The sequence below is a fragment of the Elaeis guineensis genome, chromosome 7, assembly GCF_000442705.2.
Source record: "Elaeis guineensis isolate ETL-2024a chromosome 7, EG11, whole genome shotgun sequence".
NCBI classification, from domain to species: domain Eukaryota; kingdom Viridiplantae; phylum Streptophyta; class Magnoliopsida; order Arecales; family Arecaceae; genus Elaeis; species Elaeis guineensis.
In genome coordinates, this window is record NC_025999.2 from 24,108,027 (window position 1) to 24,120,061 (window position 12,035).

Sequence of the window (12,035 nt, forward strand, 5' to 3'; positions counted from 1 at the left end):
AAATGAAAGCTTCTTTGACTTCAAGAGTACTCTTTGCTTAGGGCTGAAATGAATGCTTGAAGAACCTTCTTTATTCCTTCCTTTAAGTGCCTTTTATAACTTCAAATGATGGTGGAGAGTAATTTGGATAGATTTAGAGCCGTTGGAGATCATTAAATGAGCATTAAATACAGCTAAAATGATCTGAAAACTAACTGTTGCAGAGTTTTTCTGTCATAGAAGTCGACTCATAGGGTCGACTCATGCACATGAGTCGACTCATGGGGTTGACTTCTGTGGTACAGAATAGAAAATAAATGTTCTATAATTTTGACGTACACAGCAACAGAGGTCGACTCATAGGGTCGACTCATGCACAGGGATCGACTCATGGGATCGACTCAATTGGATGTGCCAGCCAAAAAATCAGCGTGCCGTTCAGTCCCTTTTGATATGAGTCGACTCATGGGGTCGACTCAATTTTATAAACATGATTTTCTTTCAAAATACACATCCAAAAATTTTGAAATTTTCTCCAATAGATCACAAATCTTTCGTTCTTGCTCTTGAGACTTTCAAGTTAGGACTTGATGAAATTATAATTTTGCCCCTGATAAATAATAAATCTTTTTTCAAATCAAAATCATTAGTAACCCCCTCAAATACTTTGTAATCATCAAAATCAATTCAAAGAGTAATAATCTCCCTCTTTTTGATGATGATAAAATACTTGAGCAAAAGCAGAGTATAACATATATAAAGTATTGAACATGAATTTTAAATTTATAAAAATATATTACTTAAACATCATAGCCAGTTATTTGAATGAAATGCATCATGAGTAGTTTGAAGATCAATTTGAAATTTGCTTATAAGATCATTTGCTTTGAAGATTAAATTAAAAATTACTGACAATTTTGGTTCTTTGATACATTTACTTTGATAATTTTGCTTATTGCTCTCGATTCTATTTCTTTATTGCTTATTGCTCGATCTTGATTTTTGATTCTCTACTTCCCTTTTTTGACAGCATCAATTAAGATCTTAAGAAATTTTGAAGAGAGAAAAAAAAGGGTAGCATAAAGGACATATTTTCTCTACTCTCCCTTTTTGATACCATATTTTATTTCTTTACTCCCCCTCTTTGATTGTTTATTTCTCTACTCTCTCTCATTATAGCAATCATAAAGGATATATCAATTTGCTCATATAGATGATATTTCTATTCATAATATTTTATAGCATAAATATGAGTTATTTTTCATATCTCATAATTAAGACAATTCAATTGATCCCAATCATAAACATTCATTGAAATTTAAAGCATATAAATATATATATCCAAAATGTGACTGAATACATAGGTGTCCTAATATATATGAGTCAACTCAAAATACAAAAGTCATGGATAACAACTATCTAAGAGTCAATCAGCCAACAAATACAAAGGCCATAAGATAGATTCTAGACATAAAAGACTAACTATTCTAGATCTAATATATATCATGACTGGAGACATCAGAATTAGAAGAGTCTGAGATATAATGAGGAGATGTAAGATCAAATCCACGGGCACAACCTCGACCACGACTGCCTCGGCCATGGATAGAAGTACCGGCACGAATAGAGGGGTGAGAAGGTCCTGGAGCCGGAGAAGATATGGATTGTGCTAGAAGAGAAAGTCTGATGGTGTCCAGAAGATTCAAAGCTCTCGACACAGATTGCATTAGGATACCAAATTCAATAGAGATAGCCTCACTAGAGTCCCTGATCTCTCTCCTCAAAAAGTTAAATCTACCCTCCAAAACTTCTCGAAGTCTAGCCACCTCTGCAGACTGGTTGGAGACTTCTGTGATATCCTCATACAGATGGGGATGGGCTAAGACTAATACTTGCCTCTGTAAATCTAAAACTCTGTCTGTCAGTCTCAGAACACATCCCTCAAGCTCCTCAAGTCATACGGACTGAGCTGCGAGCATCTAAAAAATAGTAGAGATATAAGGGATCAAAGTCTAATCTGAGTCATCCTGAGATATCGACCTCTGAGCAAAGACTGAGGTGGCAAACTATTGAGATAAAATGGAGGTAACATGCTGGGACATCAGCTCAATTTGATCATCTGCAAGTCTGAACTCTGAAGGATGTATCCTGCTCTCTAACTGTGGAACTGAAGCATGCCTCCTCACTGACACTGAGGGACCAGCCTCATGATCAGATATGAACTAAATATTAGGAGTGCTCTATGATCATGAGGAGGTGAAGATAGTCTCTCCTCCTCTGCTCTCTCCTCTACTCTCTCCTCAACATCCTTCGACCAACCACCATTAGTCTTTGAGAAACCCATGTGGTGCAGTGTGTGGTGGTTGATGGTGTCAGAGTGTGACAATTTGGTGACTGCCTCCCCCTCAAAACAGACTTCGAATTTTCTAAAGACCAGGGTGAGTGCCATACCATAAGGCAAGTGAGCCTTAGATCTGTTCAGGATCTTCCTTATGGCCTCAAACATCAAAGCAGGAAGGTTCAAGGAGGTCTGGGTGATCACATGGTACATGATGCAAATATCCCTATCAGATAAGAGGTCATGCCTACCACTCCTAGGGACAAAGAGCTTGGTCACCATGTGATGCAAAAGCCTCATTTCCACTGAAAGTATCTTGGCCTCTAATCTATTTAAACTTCCAGTAAAAGTTCTCCCTAAGATAATATTAATTCCTTCTTTTTTGATTGGGAGCTCCATATTAGTATAGCCTTCACAAGGCAAGTGCAGGATTTGTCCCAAATATAATGGATCAAGAAAAATATCAACATTTTTCACTGTAGACTTTACTGTTCCATTGAAGTAACTTAAGTTCAAATAAAATTCTCTGACCAAATCAACATAAGTATTTTCTTTCAATAGATAGTAAAACTCTCATCCTTGATTTTTAATCTTTAATCCAATAGAGAATCCTTCTTTTTCAAAAAATTTGAAATCTATATTCTTTCTGGATTTCACTTTTCAATCAGAGAGAGGTATTTTGCTTGGACTGATTGGAGACTGTGTAGAAGCTGAAGCAAGATCTGGAGCTGGGATTGGAGCAGGAGAGGGCTCGGCTGCCATTCTTTTTCTGCGCACACTCTCTTCCAATCCGTAAATAGATTTTCTTCTTTATGGTAGCTTCATTTTGAGAACCATTTGGACAAAAGAGACTTGCAAGGAGCTTAGGAGACTAAATGAGAGGTAGAGAGAAAAGAATTTTAGAAGAAAAAGCAAGGATTTTGGGGAGGTAAATCATCGATTTGGAGAAGCGGGGTTGAATCTAAGGCAAGCTCGAACCGCCCAAACGAGAAAGAAAGAGGAGAAGAAGTTGGTTTCTTAATGGATGATTTGAAGGGTAAAGATTGGTGGGAAGAGGGATTTTATGAGAAATCTTCGGTTTGAGAGAGAAGAGAGGGAGAGCTTTCGTTCGGTGGGAGAAAGAAGAAGAAGGGTAAGAGTTGGCTCAACAAAAAATTTCTCAATAAAAAGAGAGCGTCCGAAAGATTTTATCAAAAATTACAAATTTACCCTAGGATCGACCTTGGGGGTCGACTCATGGCATGAAAAAATTCAAAAGAATGATGAAAAAATTTCGAAAAAAAAATTTGAAACTTTGAGAGAAAGGTATTTACCCAGAGATTGATTATGTGAAGGATAGTTTTGAGCTTTTGAGCTCTTAAGAAAAATGAGAGATGAGAATTGAGCTCAACAAATTTGGTTCAATGAATTTTTGGTATTAAGAACTTGGAATCAGAGAGATACCTAAGCTGATGGATCAAGGATTCCTAGTTCTTTTCTAATTTCACAAAATTTATCTTCACTTAAGGCCTTGATAAAGATGTCAGTTGTTATTCAATACATATATAATCAAGAATTATATTATTATTTTGGACATGTTCTCTTATGAAATATGCCTAATTTCAATATATTTTGATCTAGAGTGCTGAATTAGATTTTTAGTTAGATTAATAGTACTAGTATTATTATATCTTATGGGAGTTTTTTGAGTTTGATGCCAAAGTCCTCAAGTTGTTACTTAATCCACAAGATCTGAGCACAACAACTTTCGACTGTAATGTATTCGACCTCAGCTGTAGACAGTGCTACCGAGTTTTGCTTCTTGCTAAATCAAGAGATTAAATTAACTTCAAAAAATTAGCAAGTTCTATTAGTATTTTTTCTATCTAATTTATATCCAGCAAAATCGACATCTGAATATCCTATTAAGTCAATTGATGAATCCTTAGAATGCCATAATCCTAGAATTTGTATACCTTTTAAATATTTAAGAATTTTTTTAACTGTATTTAAGTGTGATTCTTTTAGATTTGATTGAAAGCGAGCACATAAACAAACACTAAACATAATATCTGATCTACTAGCAGTTAAATATAATAAAAAATCAATCATCCCTCTATAAAGTTTTGAGTCTATATTTTTACCTCCTTCATCCTTGTCAAGCTTACATGATGGGCTCATAAGTGCATCAATTGCTTTAGAGCTCTCCATTTTAAATCTTTTGAGTAGTTCTTTTGTATACTTGCTTTAGGTGATGGAGATCCCTTCCTTTGTTTGTTTGATTTAGAGTCCGAAGAAGAATATAAGTTCTCCCATCATGCTCATCTCGAACTCTCCCTGCATGAGCTTGGCAAAATCTTGATAAAGAGTTTCATTAGTAGACCCAAAAATAATATCATCAACGTATATTTGTATAACTAAGATATCATCATGATTTTTTTTAATGAAAAGGGTTGTATCTACATTTTATCTTAAAAAATTATTCTTAAGTAAGAATTTACTTAACCTTTCATACCAAGCCCTAGGTGCTTGCTTTAGACCATATAGAGCTTTATTTAATTTAAAAACATGATTAAGAAAAGCATGATTTTAAAAACTGAGGAGTTGTTCTACAAAAATTTCTTCAGCAATATAACTATTTAGAAAAGTACTTTTGACATTCATTTGGAATAATTTAAAATTCATAAAGCATGCATATGCAAGTAAAAGCCTAATTGCTTCTAATTTAGCAACAGGTGTAAAGGTCTCATCAAAATCAATTTTCTCTTCTTGATTATAATCCTTTGCAACCAATCTTACTTTATTTTTAATTATATTTTCATGTTCATCCAGTTTATTTCTATATACCCATTTTGTACCAATTACTGGATAATTTTTAGACCTTGATACTAAAGACCATACATTATTTCTTTCAAATTGATTAACTTCTTCTTGCATTGTATTTATCTAATTATAATCTTTTTTAGCTTCATCTATGGTTTTAGGTTCAAGATGAGAAATAAATACAAAATGATTGTATGTATATCTAAGTGAAGAACGAGTTCTTACTCCATGTGTAGGATCACCAATGATTAGTTCTTTGGGGTGATTGTGATCATACCTCCATTTTTTGGGTAGATCATTTGTACCTTGAGGTTGTTCTTGTTGTTCTTCATCTTTATCATCCTGTTTGTTTTCATGTTCTTTATCATTTTAAATTATTGAGTCTTTTAGGGTGAGCTCCTTCATCCTTTCTATAAGAGGATCTGCATCATCAATACTTTCATTCTTCCTTGAGGAAAGATCATTAGTCTCATCAAAAATAACATGTATTGACTCCTCTACTACTAAAGTTCTTTTGTTAAAAACTCTAAAAGCTTTCCTAGAAGAGGAATAATCAAGAAAAATAGCTTCATCAAATTTTTCTAATCTTTCTTTACCGTCGTTCAAAATAAAACATCGACAACCAAAAATGTGTAAATATGCAATATTTAATTTTCTTCCTTTCTAAAGCTCATAAGGTGTTTTCTTTAGTATTGATCTAATTAAAGCACGATTTAATATGTAACATACTGTGTTAATTACTTCTACCCAAAAGTATCTTGAGAGGTTGCTTTCACATAGTATGGTACGGGCCATTTCTTCAAGGGTCTTATTTTTTTTTTTTACTACCCAATTTTGTTGGGGTGTCCTAGGTGCTGAAAAGTTATGGTCAATACCTTTTTCATCACAAAACTTTTCAAAATCTTAATTTTCAAATTCAATTCCATGATCACTTTGAATATGTTGAATTGAAAAATCTTTTTCATTAGTAACTTTTAGATAAAATTTTGAGAACACATGAAAAGTTTCATCCTTATGTACCAAAAAAAAATCCATGTAAAATAAGAGAAATCATCAATAATTACAAAGCCATATCATTTTTCACCCAAACTAGTAGTTCTAGTGGGTCCAAATAAATCCATATGCAATAATTTTAATGGCGTAAAAGTTGAAACAATATTTTTAAATTTGAATGATACTTTTGTTTGTTTACCTAGTTGACATGCATCATAAATTCTATCCTTTTCAAAATTTAATTTAGGTAAATCGATAACCAATTTCTTTTTAATAAGTTTTGAAAGTGAATGCATGCGAATATATGCAAGCCTACAGTGCCAAAGCCAACTAGTCTCATTAATTTTGGCATTCAAGGCTACTAGGCATTGCATGTTTATCTTAGAAAGATCATTCAAATCTACCATATAAATATTACCATGTCTATGCCCAATAAATTTAATACCTTCTTCATTGGGACTAGTTACTATGCATAATGAAGATTCAAAAATAATTTTGTACCCTTTATCATAGAATTGACTAATGCTCAATAGATTATGTTTCAAACTATCTACTAACAAAATATTTTTAATATATTTGAAGGGAGTGATACCAATGTTATCTATACTAATGATTTTTTCTTTGCTATTATCTCCAAAGGTGACCCTCCCTCCATCTTTTGCATCAAGTGTGATAAATTAAAATTCATCATCGATCACATGTCTTGAGCACCTACTATCAAGATAACATTTCTGATTTGTTCCTTAGGATGCAAGACACATCTGCATGTAAAAATTAAATTTTCACTTTAGGTATCCAAGCTTTCTTGGGTCCTTTTTGGTTAGTTACAGTGATTCCTTTTGGAACCCATATTTTCTTCACATTAGACTTTTCAGATTTGTTAGAGAAATAAGTATAAGATTTATGTCCTACTATACCATATTTAAAGCAAGTAGTATTTAAAAACTTGTTGCTTGATGAGTTCGCATAGATATTTTTCAAAAATTTTTGTTTCTTTAAAGGGTTGCAGCCAAGACCGACTTTATCATAAATGACCTTTTGACTATCAAGTATCATTTGAAGTTTAGTTGAACTAAGAGTAAACTTTTCTACCATAGGTTTTAACTTAGCAATTTTATTTTTCAAGTTTAGATTTTCTTGTGTCAAGATCAATTTTTCAGTTGAAATTATTTCATTTTCTTATAGTAAAGATTGATTCTTTGATTTTTAATTCTTTGTTGTTTACTCCTAACTTCTTTAGATCATCAACTAGATCATAAAATACTTCTTGAAGTTCTTCAAAAGTAAAGTCATCAGGAGTTTCAGCGTTTACCTCATTTTCATGTGCCATAAGGTACAAGTTGGGTTGCTCATGTGAATCTTCTTCTTCGGAGCTTGACTCATCACTATCACTCTAAGTAGCCATCATAGTCTTTTTTTTGTACTTCTTGGGGCCCTTCTTAAGTTGTGGACATTCAGATCTGAAGTACTTTGGCTTCTTATATTCGTAACAAATAAGAGACTGCTCTTTATCATTCTCTTTGCTATGTTCTTCTTTTGTAGGTGGCCTCTTCCTCATCCCTTGTCTTCTTTTCTTCAAGAATCTTTTAAACTTTCTAGTGATAAGGGTCATTTCTTCATCTTGCTCTTCATTTTCAATTTCTTTGGATTTCTCATCGAGTTGAGTAGTAGACTTGAGGGCGATTGTCCTCTTCTTCTTGATATCTTCTTCTTGATATTGTTTCATGCTTAGCTCATGTGTCATTAGCGATCCTAGAAGCTCCTCTAAGGGTAAAATATTCAGATCCTTGACTTCTTGGATTGCGATCATTTTGGCCTCCCACGTCCTTAGTAAAGACCTAAGAATCTTTCTCACAAGATCTCTATTAGAGTAAGACTTACCAAGACTTTTTAAATCATTAATAATATCCATAAAATGAGTAAATATTTTAGTTATTGATTCATCATGCTCCATTTTAAAAAGTTCATATTTGTGCACAAGCATGTTAATTTTTGATTCCTTAACTTGATTAGTGCCTTCATGTGTTACTTCTAATCTATTTCATATTTTCTTAGCTGACATGCATGTTGAAATATGATAAAACTCATTAGCATCTAAAGCACAATATAAAATATTCATGGCTTTAGCATTAAGTTGAGCCATTTTCTTGTCAACCTCATCCCATTCTCTTTCAGATTTGGTTGATTTTACATCATCAATTATCTTAATGGGTGTGTGAAGGTCCATTAACTATGATACTCCACATATCATAGTCAAGTATCTGAATAAAAATTTTTATCTGAGCTTTTCAATAGGTGTAGTTTGATCCATTGAAAAGTGAAAGTCGGTTTGTGGACTGCCCCTCGGCTAGTGAAGCACCAACTTGAGTTGCCATAGATCTTTAGCTCTTTGATGGTTAAATCAAAGTAGGACTAGAGCATCGAGCTCTGATACCACTTGTTGCCCAGCTATGCAACCTAAGAGGGGGGTGAATTAGATTTTTTAAAAAATTTAACGTTAATTTAGAACTATGAGGATTAAATAATAATGAGCAGGATATGTAGAGAGTGATTTAAGCAAGGTATAGAAATTAGATGCAAGAATGTAAGTAGATAAAAAAATTTAGAAAGAGAGCAAGTAAGCACAACACAAACAAACAAGATTTATAGTGGTTCGATGCCAACCTTGCACCTATATCCACTCTCTAAGCTTTTACTTGGGAATTCAAATCCACTAAACCGTATTCAATAAGAATACAACATCGGTACCTCTGACTCTAGCTATCTCAAGCTAGAATACTTATTTTTTGGGTACAAGCCAATCCAATACAATTCGATTCAAGATTCAGACCAACTTTTTCAAGTTTTGGAACCCTTCCAAAACTAAAGATCAAGACAAAACAGAGTATGTAAGTCAATCACATGAAAATACAAATTTAGCTCCTTTAATGAGCAAATAAAACTTTAAATACACTTTACATAATAAGAAGGAAGCTTTTCTAATTTTTCTCAAGATGGTTGAAGACTTGAATGAGCTCTTGAGGGGTTGGTGAACTTGAAATGAAAGCTTCTTTAACTTCAAGAGCGCTCTTTGCTTAGGGCTGAAATGAATGCTTGAAGAACCTTCTTTATTCTTTCCTTTAAGTGCCTTTTATAACTTTAAATGATGGTGGAGAGTAATTTGGATAGATTTAGAGTCGTTGGAGATTATTAAATGAGCATTAAATGCAGCCAAAATGAGCTGGAAACTAGCCATTGCGGAGTTTTTTTATCACAGGGGTCGACTCATAGGGTCGACTCATGCGCATGAGTCGACTCATGGGGTCGACTTCTATGGTACAGAACAGAAAATGATTATTCTATAATTTTGACATATACAGCAATAGAGGTCGACTCATAGGATCGACTCAATTGGATGTGCCAGCCAAAAAATCAGTGTGCCGTTCAGCCCCTTTTGAGATGAGTCGACTCATGGGGTCGACTCAATTTTATAAACATAATTTTATTTTAAAATACACATCCAAAAATTTTGAAATTACCTCCAATAGATCACAAATCTTCTATTCTTGCTCTTGAGGCTTTTGAGTTAGGACTTAATGAAATTATGATTTTATCCCTGATAAATAATAAATCTTTTTTCAAGCCAAAATCATTAGTTATCCCCTCAAATGCTTTGTAATCATCAAAATTAATTCAAAGAGCAACAAATTTTACAGGCATTAGTTTCTTGACTAAATAACTCCTTTTTAAAAAAGACTATTTGGCTGCTGACAAACACCTTTTGCTCTACAGCGAGGTAGAAGTAGTACCTTTTAGTTTTCTTTAGGTACCTTATGAATAAGTATTTATCAGACTTCGGTTCAAGCTTATCTGTCTTTAAATATTTGATATAAGTTGGACACCCCCAGATCCTAAGGTGTGAGAGTACCGACTTACGCCTAATTCATATCTCATATGAAGTTTTATTGACAGACTTGCTAGGCACCTTATTTAAAATATAGCAAGCAATTTATAGAACATATCCCCAAAAAGAGATTGGCAGACTCGTAAAGCCCATCATGGATCGAACCACGTCTAACAAGATTTGATTCCTCCTTTTGAACACACCATTATGCTGTGGTGTTTTAGGAGGGATCCACTACGAAAGAATCTCATTCTCTTCCAGATATGTCAGAAACTCACTAGTGAGGTATTCACCTTCTCGGTCTGACCGAAAGATCTTAATACTCTTCTCAATTTATTTTTCTACTTCAGCACGAAATCGTTTGAACATTTTAAATGATTCTGACTTATGCTTCATAAGATAGACATATCCATACCTTGATAGATCATCTGTAAACGTAATGAAGTAGTAGTATCCTCCTCTGATACTTATGTTCATAGGCCCGCATACATTAGTATGTATTAGACATAAGACATCATTAGCTCTTTCACCTTTTCTCTTAAAAAATGACTTAGTCATCTTACCAAGTAGACAGGACTCACAGTTAGGCAATGATTCACAATCATCTATCTCAAAGATATATTTCTTGATCAACCTATCAATCCTATTCTTGTTCACATGACCAAGCCTACAATGCCAAAGGTAGGATTCACTAACTTTATCTAATTTAGGATATTTACTGACTGTGTACATTACACTAACAGGCTATGATATTATGTATATGTTATGTTTCAATTGTCTATGCATAATTACAGTATCATTCATAATGATATCACAAAAATCATCCTTTATTATAAATTATAACCAAGTTTGGCCAAAAGGCCTATAGAGATAACATTCATCAAAAAGGAGAGACAATAATGATAATTATTTAACATGACACTACTAGACTTGAAGATAAGCTGCAAAGTTTTCAAGGTCAGAACTGGTATAAGACTTCCATCTCCAACGTTAAAGAACTGCTCGCTCTCTCAAAACTTTCTACTTACCTGCAGTCCATGCAATGAATTGCATATATTAATATAACTTTCGGTATCCAATACCCAAGTACTAGTATCACAAACAGAAAAATTGTAAGGTGTTATCATATAAGTACCTTGTGAAGCAACCACTTTACCTAGCTCTTATCAACTTTTGATGATTTGCTCTGCTTGAGATCGATGGTATGAGATTTCTATACCTTTTTCTTCTTTTCTCTCCTAGAAGATCGATGCCTTACAGATGAACCTCCCACTAAATTCACTAGCTCCTTCTGTAGCTGGTGATCTTTCTCAAAAGTCTGCAATAACCCTAGCAAACCATGGTAGTTTACCGCAGGCTTCGTCATTCTATAATAACTGAGAAAAGGTAGGTAGGATTTCAATAGCGAATTGAAAATAGCATCCTTGCCTAATTGTTTATGCAACGGAAAGTCAAGTTTGCTAAGGTAGTCAATCTGCTTAATCATATGCAATACATGATTGATGACTGAAGTCTCCTCTCACATACGGACATTGAACATTGCACAGGAGGTTTTGTGTCTCTCTGCATCTTCAGGGATATCGAAGGACTCATTCAATATTTGAATGATCCTCTCTGACTGCGCATCCTCAAACTTACGACTAAGTTCGTCGTTCATGACTGCCCTCATCACGTAACGTACAGTCGTGCGATCATTGAGCCACTTCATGTAAGTATCTCTCGCAGCACGAGGAGTATTGGCTGCAGGTTTTTCAGGTGCCTGATCTGTAAGGACATATAAAATCTTCTTGTGCTCCAGAATGATCCTCAGCTTTCGATACTAGCTATCGAAGTTGGGTCCGGTGAGCTTGCCGCTGTCCAACAACATACAAAAGGATAGTGTGTTGGCCATAACTGAAAGGAGAAAATACTAGTCTATTAGTATATAAATTATTTTTAATCTTAAAGATATAGACTTTAGTCTAAAGATTCTTCCACTATTTTTATAAATTGGTAGCATCTACCTCTAACTCGAAGAATTACACTAATTCTTTAGCGGAT